Source organism: Panthera pardus, unplaced genomic scaffold, assembly GCF_024362965.1.
Source record: "Panthera pardus isolate Hobbes unplaced genomic scaffold, ASM2436296v1 HiC_scaffold_27, whole genome shotgun sequence".
NCBI lineage: Eukaryota > Metazoa > Chordata > Mammalia > Carnivora > Felidae > Panthera > Panthera pardus.
In genome coordinates, this window is record NW_026526843.1 from 4113640 (window position 1) to 4125027 (window position 11388).

The 11388-nt window shown below is 40.4% G+C and overlaps 1 long non-coding RNA gene across 1 annotated transcript; it reads right to left on the reverse strand.

The window, feature by feature from the left end:
- Window positions 1-6216: 6216 nt before the first annotated feature.
- Window positions 6217-10534, reverse strand: LOC109253745 (uncharacterized). Its single transcript, XR_008418375.1, has 2 exons — window positions 10138-10534; window positions 6217-7120 (listed from the first exon to the last, which is right to left on the reverse strand). It is a non-coding gene; the product is annotated as an uncharacterized LOC109253745 (long non-coding RNA).
- Between the last annotated feature and the right edge of the window lie 854 nt (window positions 10535-11388).

Here is an 11388-nt window from a genome sequence, read left to right on the forward strand (position 1 = left end):
CAGGCTCCAGAGTCTTAGCTGTCAGCACAGAACCTGACGCCGGGCTCGAACCCACAAACTGCGAGATCATGACCTGAGCCAAAGTCAGATGCTTAACGGACTGAGCCACTCAGGCACCCCCCTACAATATTTAAAATGAAGACTATACTGGATGAGATTAACATCACCTTAGCCATGGCAAAAGGTTAGTGAACTTGAAAACATAGCGATCAAAACTATCTGTCAACCCGTCTATCTATCTATCTATCTATCTATCTATCTATCTATCTGTCTGTCTATCTATCTATCATCTATCTATCTGTCATCAAACATTGAGCTCATACTACTACCAATATAACAAAACATGGTTCTATTTAGGGTTCCCCTTTTCATATTTGTAACCACCTTCTCTGACAATGAGAAACTTGGCTTCTATTATCCAACTATATTTACTTTTTTGTTTCATACTAGAAATCACTAAAAGTAGTTCAGAATTGATAACGTGTGACTATAAAAAATAAACTAATTGGGAAACCTACACAAAATTCCTTTTTGAAGTAACTAAAGATAGATAGAATGATAGACACACTGATATAGAAAAAGATAAAGATGCACGTCTCTCTCTATATAGATTCATATATACATATATATACATTTACATATACATGTATTGAAGTACATACATGTATATACATACACATATTTCCTATCTCTGTTTATGGAGAAAACCTAGAAATGTGACACCACACTGGCAATAAGCATACTTAGTGTTGAGATCTTATTTCAGAAATACCATTCTCAAAGAAAGAAAGAAAGAAAGACCATGCTCTACCACAAGGAAATAAAGTTCGCTGGAGAACTGGCTCATCCCAGGGCTGGGGCTGGGAAAGTACGTGACAACCTTTGCATACCATGCTGTTGAGAAAAGAAGAAAGTGGTCAAAGAATGGCAGGTACATGTCAAAAGGACAGAAGAGCCAACTTAAAGTGTGTACCAATGGCCAAATCAGGGACAATCTGAGCATCAATGGCTAAAATAGGTTATATATAATCCACTGAAAAACTAAGAATTATTTCTCCTGAAATAAATTAATAAGTAAATAATGCGGAAGAAGGAAAAACTCTTTCTCATAATGGAATATGAACTAATTAGTGCAGAAGAAATGATGGAATTACAAAATCACCATTTGTCAGCCGTCATAATAATAACTGATTCAGGCAAGAATCAACAATGGATACTAACACTAGGGGTAAACGTTTGATGTGTAAGCAATTAATTCCATAGTCTCAAGGTACCTCCCAGAAGATATTCATTATTTACAAAGGAGAAACCTGGCAGACACCACTTTAACGAAATGATCAAAATGATCACAAAGTTAACAGCATCAGTAATGGGACAAATTGACATTTCTTTGCATCTTGATATCATGCACTGAGAAGGCACATCACTTCTGTGATATTTCTGCCAAAAAATGCATAATGAGAATCTAATCATGAGAAAACATCAGACAAACCCAAACTGAGGTACATTCTACAAAATGACTTCCATGTAATCCTCAAAATCTTCAAGGTTATGACAAAGAAAAATGGATGAATTGCTCCAGATTAAAGAGACTAAGTAAAAAGGCACGAGAATTGAATGCAACTCATGATCCACAAGTTTCTTCTCCTATAAAGGACATTATTGAGATAATTGGTAACATTTGAATAAGGTCTGTTGATAAGTTAACAGTGCTGTGTTTATATTAATTTCTTGGTTTTTGTAATTGTAACTGTGGTTTTAAAAGGAAATGACTTTGCTGTTAAGGAATATAAACTGAAGTACTGTGTCTGCAACTTATTTTAATGATTTAGAAAAAAAATCACAGACACATATACATACATAAACACACAAACACAGAGAAAGAGAGAGAGAATGATAAAGCAATTATAATAACCATTTGGTAATCTTGGTGATAAGTACTATGCTTTCAACTTCTCTGTAGGTCTGAAATCAGGTCTAGAAGGTTTTTAAAAATCCATGATGCTTAATACATGAGAATGTTTTGTTAAAACTATTAGGTAGAAATTGTATAAGAAACAAGATATTTACACAGTCCCAAAGTGGAAAACAGTAACGTCACAGTGGAGAAACCTAACATACATCACCATGAGCAAGTACTCAATGTTAACATCATTAATGTCAATACCATGTGTCTCCTGATATTATGTAATGAGAAGGAAACAAAGTTCATAGGATAACCTGAATATAATCCTGAGGCAACATAACATGAATCCAAATCGAGAGAACTTTCTGAAATATAACTGAACTGTATTCTTCAAAAATTAGAGTCATAAAAGACAGACTGGGGAACTGTTTCAGATTAAAGAAAGATAAAGAGACACAACAAATAAATAAATGCAAGACATATTCCCGCAAAATAAATTGGAAAGTCTAAGTGAAGGGTATAGGATAATTTTTTGTATGCTTTTTTTTTTTTAAAGTTTATTTATTTATTTTGAGAAAGAGCGTATGTGAGCAGGGGAGGAGGAGAGGGGAAGGGTGGGAGAGAATCCCAAGCAGGCTCCACACTGTCAGAGCAGAGCCCGACATGGGGCTTGATGCCATAAACCGTTAAATCATGACCTGAGCCAAAATCAATACTAGAACACTCAACTGAGTGAACCACCCAGGCCCCTTGTGTACGTTTCTTGCAAAACTTCTGGGTGAAATAATTTTAAAATAAAAAGTTTACAAAATGAATCTGAAAAGCGTTGATTCTTTTTCTATGCTTTGAAGTTGTATAAGTAGTACTGAAATAACATTATTTTTGAAGTTTTTGTAGAATTTTCCCATGAAGCCTTCTTAATCTGATGCCATTTATTGGAGGGAGGGAGATCCTTATCTAAATTTGTATAACTTTCTTTCGCAATGAGCCTAATAGACTTTCCTTCTCTATTGGAGTCAATTTGGCAAGCTGAATTACAGTAAAAACTATCTGAATTTTCCAACTTATTTACACAGAGTTGTGCAAAATAGTTCGTTTTCTGGCTGAAAACAACAGATATTTACTTCTCATGATTTTGTGCGTTGGTTGGGTGATTCTTCTCATTTGGGATACCTCACATGATTTGTGAGGTCAGTTGGCAATGCAGTTGAACCTCGGAAGGCTTCACTCACATATATGGTGATTGGCAGGCTGTTGACTGAAGCATCTCAACTCTCCACATGGGCTCTTCAGTCAGTTATCTCAGGCTCATTCGGGTGAAGATGATCTCAGAGTTCCAAACTCAGCAAGGGAGAGAAAGCACCAATTTATAAGCATTTTGAATGGATCACATTTGGTAAAGCACCACTAACCATAACAAGTCATATGGTCAAGCCTCAATTCAAAGAGTGGAGCGATAGGACCCACCTCTTGATGGGGAGAGTGGCAAAATCACATTGCTAAAAGACATACATTTAGGAACGGAGATAGCTTGTGGTTATTTTGCAATCTATCACACCTTGTCTGGTTGAGTGTTCACAGCCTTCTCTAAAGTGGATATAATCTGGAGGGCATTTACACGGGAAATAAATACCTTATACTGTGTCCACTCCAAGAGGCCCATCTGTATATATCTTCTGCACACTTCCTAGGTGCCAGTCTTCTGATATTAATCTTTCCAAGTCCCTGAGACGTTGTTCAAGCTATTAACTACCATCCACGAATAGATTACTACTCTAGGCCTTTTCTCCTTGAAGTGGACACTTGGGAGTTCTGACCAGTAGCGCTATTTCACTACTGTCCTTCTGGGCTAACTCTGAGTAAGGCTGCAATACACCATCTATCCACTTCTGGCTGGTTCCAGCAAACGATGCAGATCTATATACATAGACCAGTTCTGTTCTTTACTTTCCCTGTTAACCAGTCATAGGAAATTCTATGAGGGCTGAAGGAAAGCAGTGAAGCATGTACAATGGAAGTCTAAACCGTCTGTTGTGCAGTTTACTAATGCCTTCCATACTTACTCAGCTCTGTTCTTATACACCATTTTCATTTTACAATGGAATACTGCTATATATATCCAATTTTATGCTCTGATGGGTTAACAACACATATTTCATGATGGGAAATTCAGGATAAATAATTACTTGGTATTCCACAATCCAATGTTCAGTCTCTGCTAGGATATAGTAGGGAACCAGGATTTGCTTTGCTTTTCTAATAGAGGGCTGCCGACAAAAAAAGGGAATGCCTTACTCAAAAACTCTAGGGGTCTTGTGCAGTGATTCTCCAATTGGGGCTTGCCAGAGACTACACGGAGAATTTCTGTCTGCCACAGACACTTTGACAACTCTAATATGTACTCCTGGGTCTGCTGAATCATAATACCCAATCAGTAGGGCAGTTTCTATCACAGCCTCGCTCTGCTGCAGAGCCTTTACTCCCTTTGGCCCTACTCAAAAATGGCATTATGATAGATTTTCTGGTAAATGGCTTGGAGCAGCACACCTGAATGTGGTACCTGTTCTCTACAAAAATCCAAAGATGCCTATAAAATATCATGCTCTTTTCTCGGTTGTGTGTTGCAAAAGCGCAGCTACTTATTTCAGGCCACTGGATCCTTAATAACTTCACTAATAAGGCAGCTCCGGAGTTTGATGGGAACTATCTCCCATTCTCTGGCACGCATGTGTCTTACTAAGGCATCTAGAGTAACTTCTACTTTCTCTTCATCAACTCTGGTTAGCATGAGTCAGCTCTGTAAGAGTCCTGTGCCAATTTTCTGTGTGATATAAAAATAACGACAGCCCATCTAGACTATCTCATGACAGAGAGCAGGAGACATGACATAGTAGGAAAGTGAAGCAGTTTCTCCTGTTGTCTCCACAGTAGACTTCATATTATCAGTTGGTGAGAGTAAGAGGAGGGAAAATGCATTTGATAGGTTAATATTTGCGCACTGATGAAGGAGGCATTAATTCTCCAGGCCCAGGTAAAGATAAATGAAGAAGGCTCATGTTAGAAGACACATTGCTGCTGAGTTTCCAGGGCTGGATAGGAGTTTCATTAGTTGAGAACCATGTGCATTTTGCAGACAGTACATCAATCCTGTGCACAGATTTGGGAATAAATGAATTACTTCCGGGAACAGTAGTATGTATCACTGCATCAGCAAGAGTTAGATCATGGACATTGGCCAGGTCCAGCACTTGGTAGGATTAAAGAAAGCCTAGAGAGTCAGTTTCTCCATCAAGGTCCCCACACATGAATTTACATATGCCTCCTTTGTGCACCACTTACACTTTGTAAATCATTGCACAATGTAGCACTCCTTCCATGTCTTAGAAAGCAGGAGAAACCAGCACTAGGACAAACCCATGCTGCTGTGTGAACTTCCCCAGACACTCACATAGATATAGGGCCTTCAGAGGGCCATAGAACATTTTGCAACAAAAAGAAGTCCACCTCTAGTCCCCTGTACTTCTCACCCTACTGACTTCAGGGCCTCTCTTTTCCCCCAAGTCCCCACCAGCCCCTTTTACTTCCTGCCCAGGCCTGGTATCACCCCAGTTCCGGGCCTGGACTTGCTGAGGAGATCCAAACCCTTCTTCCCAGGTACCTCTCTAACCCAGTGGCAACTTGGCCTCCTGAAAGATGAGATGCATTTGAGCGGCTTGGCTCCTCAGCATAGCTGATGGTTTCCAACTGCTAAGGACTCTCTGCTCATTTGGAATTGGTCTGAATAGTCTCACGTGGCTAGAACCTAGTCATTGTCACTAAACTCAAGATATCAGAGAAAATACTAACTGGAAATTCCTGTCTTTTTCTTTTTAAAAAATACAGAACCTCTGGGGTGTCTGGGCGGCTCAGTTGGTTAAGCGTCCGACTCTTGGTTTCAGCTCAGGTCATGATCTCGTGGGTTCGTGAGATCAAGCCCCTCGTCAGGCTCTGCACTGACAGCATGGCTGCTGCGTGGGGTTCTCTCTCTCTCTTTCTCTCTCTCTGTCTCTCTCTCTCTCTCTCCCCCCCCCACTCATGCTTGCTCATTCTCTCTCAAAATAAATAAATTTTAAAAAATTCAAAACACAGAATCTCTAATAAATAGCACCCTTTCCCCGCCAAGCTGAGAGTCAAATGGAACCAATGCAGACGAGTTGTCTTGTTTTCTGCACAGTTAAGAAATAGGGAATTCAATGTGTATTTACAACGATAGCAAAGTTAAAATAGCTCATACTATGTTGCCAAATGAAGGATAACAGAGATATAAACACTGTCTTTAAAAAGATTCTTTTAGAAGAAAAGTATGAATTGAATCATTTACTGAAGTACTGTTTGAACAGATGGTGTGATTAACAGCTAACATGTAAGCCATCTTGGGAGCTTATGGAAAAGTAAACAAGTGGAGCTAAAAAGAAATCACTTTATTCCCCAAAAGGTTCTTTCATTCATTTTACTAGGAAAATTGGAAAGTCTGTGTTTAGAAGCTCTGTTTCCTTGGGGGTTGTCAGGAGTGAGCAGGGAGGAGAGTCTCTGAGTATGAGCACATTGATGCAGGATTGAGCTCCAAATTTGTCTCCTGAAGGATGAGACGGGTCTGAGCAGCCGAGACCCTCTACACAGCTGACCCTTCCCAACCACGAAAGACACTCTTCATCTCTGCATGTCCTGAAAGGCCTCATGTGCCCGGGTAGAGGAGAAGGGAGTCAGGAGCTGGGAATCAGCTATGTAACAGGCACTCCGCTAGGAACATTCCAAGCACTGTTTCCTCTAAGGCTAGCTCACCATGGCCCCGGGAGTCACACGTTATAAGGCTGATTTTCCCAGTGGGGAAACTGAGGTGGGGAAAGGGGAAGATATCTCCCAGAGCCCGCGTGGTCATGTCCTTTGTGGAGCTGCCCTTGAAACGCTGGCTGTTGACCTTCAGGCCTTAGGAGAGGCAGCTGACTGCAGAGGGAAGAGCACTGACCATGTCTGGAGGCATGGGTGTGAAAGGGTCCTCTGCTAGCTAGTGCCTCAGGGACAGCAGCTGTTGCCTTCTGTGCCCCAGTTTCTCCACGTTTAAAATGTGGGAGTGGCACCACATGGGCTCCAAGGTCCTCGTTCGGGTCTGAAAATGGTATCAGAATTATCAATCCAGCTGGCTTCCCCAGCCCCATCGTTCCTGATCATCGTCAACTGAAATACAGAAAGAGTCCTTACACAGGGGGGCAGCTCTAGCTATGGTGCCACCTACGTAGGCAAATCTCCAAGGAATCGGCTGACCCTTGGCAGAGCTCTCTCTCCACTGCCTTACCTTAGTGTTACCGTATCCACTTAGTGATGGCCCACCACGCGTCGTCCTAGTGTTTTCATCTGACTAATATTTACTGAGTGTGTAGTAATGCTCCAAACACTGTGCTAGGCACTGTGGAAACAACTGGGAGCAAGGACACAGTGTCTTCCTTCCTAAAATTAGGCCCCGTGGGGGAGATACAGAAGCAAACAGATAGGTAAAACACCGAAGGATAAGTGTGGGCATAAGAAAAGGGAACCAGAGTTCTACCTGAGGAGTCAGACTATGTTACCTTGAGGTAATGATGTTGACATCAGATTAAACTTTTTGTCAACCATCCAGATATTTAGAATCACCCAGGTGACTGCTGCAGATTTGCTTGGCCTATTATCCCGGCACTTGGTAGCACTGTGATGAAAATGTTGGATTCCCATGCTATTTAGAGCCAAGGTTTCCAGGAAGGTAATGAAATCTTTTATGTTTCCAAAGATCTAGAGACTTAATTAAGGAGGAAAGCAACATTATTGTTAGTAGTCCAGAAATAAACTCCTTCTCTTGGGCATTTTCATGTAAATACTTCCGAACTCTTTCATGTGAAGGGCCTTCTAATCACCTCTCTGGGGCCTAATCCTGGAGGCTTTGAAATGGTTTCCCTTTGCAATTTTGAAACCTTTGACACTGTGTCCCCTGGTGAGTGTGATTCTACCTTCCTCCCTGGTCTTTTTAATACCTGGACTTTGGGAATGTTCCTCTCCCCATTTTAGAAAAGGTGCTACTGCTTTTGAGTTACATTTGGAATTAACTTCAGGGCTCTGCTAAATGGAAGGAAAGCCTACCATGCGTTCTGTGTTCATATGTGACAATGCCCAGCCCAGGGATTCCTTCCAGGGCTGGAATGATCCATTGGAACATTACTTCAGGTCAACGGAAGAAAGAAATTCCTGTAATACCTCAAGTACCTGTCTGCCAGTACACTTACTACTCTGCACCTCACCTTATAGCCAGTTATGTCCAAATATTACCCCTCATCTCATCACTCGACTGTGAGTTCCTACAGGCAATAATAGTACTTTGGTTGTCCTTAGATGGTAGGTGGTTAGGGCCAATGCCTTGCATGTAGGAGGTGTTGTTCAATATTTGGCCAAACTCCAAACTTCCAATGTTGCTTTATTGGTTTCTCAGTACTGTTTTATTGTCACATAAAGCCTGCCATAATTCATTCCCAAAGTCAGCCATCTTGCTATCCCACATAGCAATATTGTTTCATCATTTTACCAGGTGCTAAAATTAGACTCTAAACTTCTTAAGTCAGAGGAGTTTTCTAGTTTCTTTTCAACCTTATATTTGTTCATCTCCAGTAATTTTCATAAGAGCTTACTTCTAGCCTTATGTATCATATACTTCTCCTGGAGCAGATGTTACAATCTGTTCTTCAATTCACCATGCTGGACTGGTCTTCAGGTTAAAATACAATTAAAGTCCAACAAGTGTAAATAAAAGATTGTAATAATTCCTTTTAAGTTTATGAATAACTTCTAAACGGAATGTTCCATTTAGCATTCATAAAAAGTTTTATATTGACGTGTCTATTGGTTAAAAGAAATCAAATATTATTCACTATGATTTTGATAGTCTTTATATTGACCATAAGAAACTGATCGATTGTCTAGTTCCATGGGAAAATGCTTGAGTGAGAAATCAAGGCACGACATTTTGTAGTGTGACGTCATGAGTGTGAAAATACCACAGGAAGAAAAAAGAGTACAAATGTTGTTAATGGTCACAACTTAACAGTCGAATTCTCTGTGATTTTTGTTCAATTACCTGTGGTTTTTGGTGGCTTCCGTGTTTTCTCTATTGATTAAAGAAAATGTTGATTAGAAACAATTATTATCTAGTGAGATCCATCTGCTTTATAGAAGAGAAAACTAAAGTCCAGCATATTTTGGCAAATCCAGGACAAGAAATCTGGCCTCAGGAGTTTTAGACTAGGTTGTTCTTTGAATTCAGAATTGAGGAAGATGTGGATTTATTTACATTTTCTTATCTTTATTGAGATAGAACTGACCTACAACATGATCTAAATTTAAGGTGTACAATTTGATGACTTTATACACTTATATATTGTAAGCTGATTACCACTATACCATTAGCTAACATCTCCCACACATCTTTCTAATTACTATTTCTTTTTTGCAGTGGGAACATTTAAGATCTTTCTTTATTAGCAAATTTCAAATATACACATAGCGTCATTAACTATAATCACCACACTGTACATTAGGTCTCCAAACACATTCATCTAATAAGTGGAAGTTTGTACCCTTTGACCAACATCTCCCTATTTCCCCCACCCACCAGCTCCTGGTAACCACTCTTCTACTCTGTTTCTATGAGTTTAGTTTTTTTTTTTTTTTTTTTTTTTTTAGGTTCCACATATAAGTGAGATCACACAGTATTTTTCTTTTTATATAGAATTTCATGTTTTAATTAATCTAAACTTTGGGTGAAATAAGAATTCTGGGCATTTTTTAAAATGCAGCAGTCATTCGGGGCACCTGTGTGACAGAGTCGGTTAAGCATCTGACTCTTGGTTTCGGCTCAGGTCATAATCTCACGGCTCTGTAGGTTTGAGCTCCACATCAGGCTCTATGCTGGCAGCTCAGAGCCTGTTTGGGATTCTCTCTCTCCTCTCTCTATGCCCCTCCCCCACTCGTGCTGTCTCTGTCTCTCTCAAAATAAATAAACTTTAAAAAAAATTTTGTTAGAAAATGCAGCAGTCATTCTAAAGTGGGACATGAACACTGAATATGCCTACTCGGTTTCCTCCTTTTAGACAAAGCAGTCATTTGGACTGATGATCTTGCAGGGTTCCCCCTTGCCCTACTCCCGAGTTTCTCCTCTCAGTCATCACTCTTACCAAGTGCCTGTTGCCGGCAGTGCCTTTGGTCACCCAGGGAGGCTCATCACTTCTGCTGCAAGAGGAGATTAGACTGTTTTAGCAAATGGTTGTCAATGCGTGTGGGTATGAGTTGGGTTCACTGAAAGGAACCTGAATTTTTACATGATGGGTGCTAATTCCTGCTAACTGCCATCACCTCATAATTAAATTGGCAGAAATTTCACTCTAGGGGCAGGGCATATGAAAACCAGCAGACTCAAAAGCAACCTTCTAGAGGACTCTGAAATTGGGGAGTGTCAGGTCAACAGGTTGTTTCTAGGCCTCAGTTCTTGGAGGGATTCAGACGACACAGAGTACCACAAAGAAGTGCTGTTAAAAGTGGGACACAAGACCCATGGATACCTAAGGAACCACTGTTTACGGTGACCTGTAGGGGGTGGATAGTCCCCAATTAGTATAATTTAAAAAAGCAAATGCAAGGCGGTGTGCAGGCTAGAAAATATGATTTCAAGAATAATCACCATCCCATCTAGATCAGCAATTGGCAAACTACAGCATATGGGTCACAAGCAGCCCAGAAGCTTTTTATCTTAATGAAGTCTCAATAGGTCATTTTTTTTCAATTTTAGAGAGAGAGCATGCGCGAGTAAGGGAGAGGGGCAGAGAGAGAGAGAGAGAGAGAGAGAGAGAGAGAGAGAGAGACTTAAGCAGGCTTCACACTCAGCGTGGAGCCGAATGCAGGGCTGGATCCCACAACCCTGGGATCATGACCTCAGCCAAAATCAACAGTCAGATGCTCAACTGATGAAGCCACCCAGGTGCTCTCAACAGTTCATTTTTGCTTTTGTTTCCCTTGCCTCCAGGGACATGTCTAGTAAGAATTTGCTACGGCCAAGTTCAAAGAGGCTGCTACCTGTGTTCTCCTCTAGGATTTTGATGGTTTCCTGTCTCACATTTAGGTCTTTCATGTATTCTGAATTTATTTTTGTGTGTGGTGTAAGAAAGTGGTCCAGTTTCCTTCTTCCACATGTTGCTGTCCAGTTTTCCCAACACCATTTGAAGGGGCTGTCTTTTTTCCATTGGATATTCTTTCCTGCTTTGTTGAAGATTAGTTGACTATATAGTTGTGAGTCCATTTCTGGGTTTTCTATTCTATTCCATTGATCTACGTGTCTGTTTTTGTGCCAGCACCACACCATCTTGATGACTATAACTTTGTAATATAGCTTGAAGTCTGGAATGTGATGCCTTCAGCTTTGCTTTGCTTTT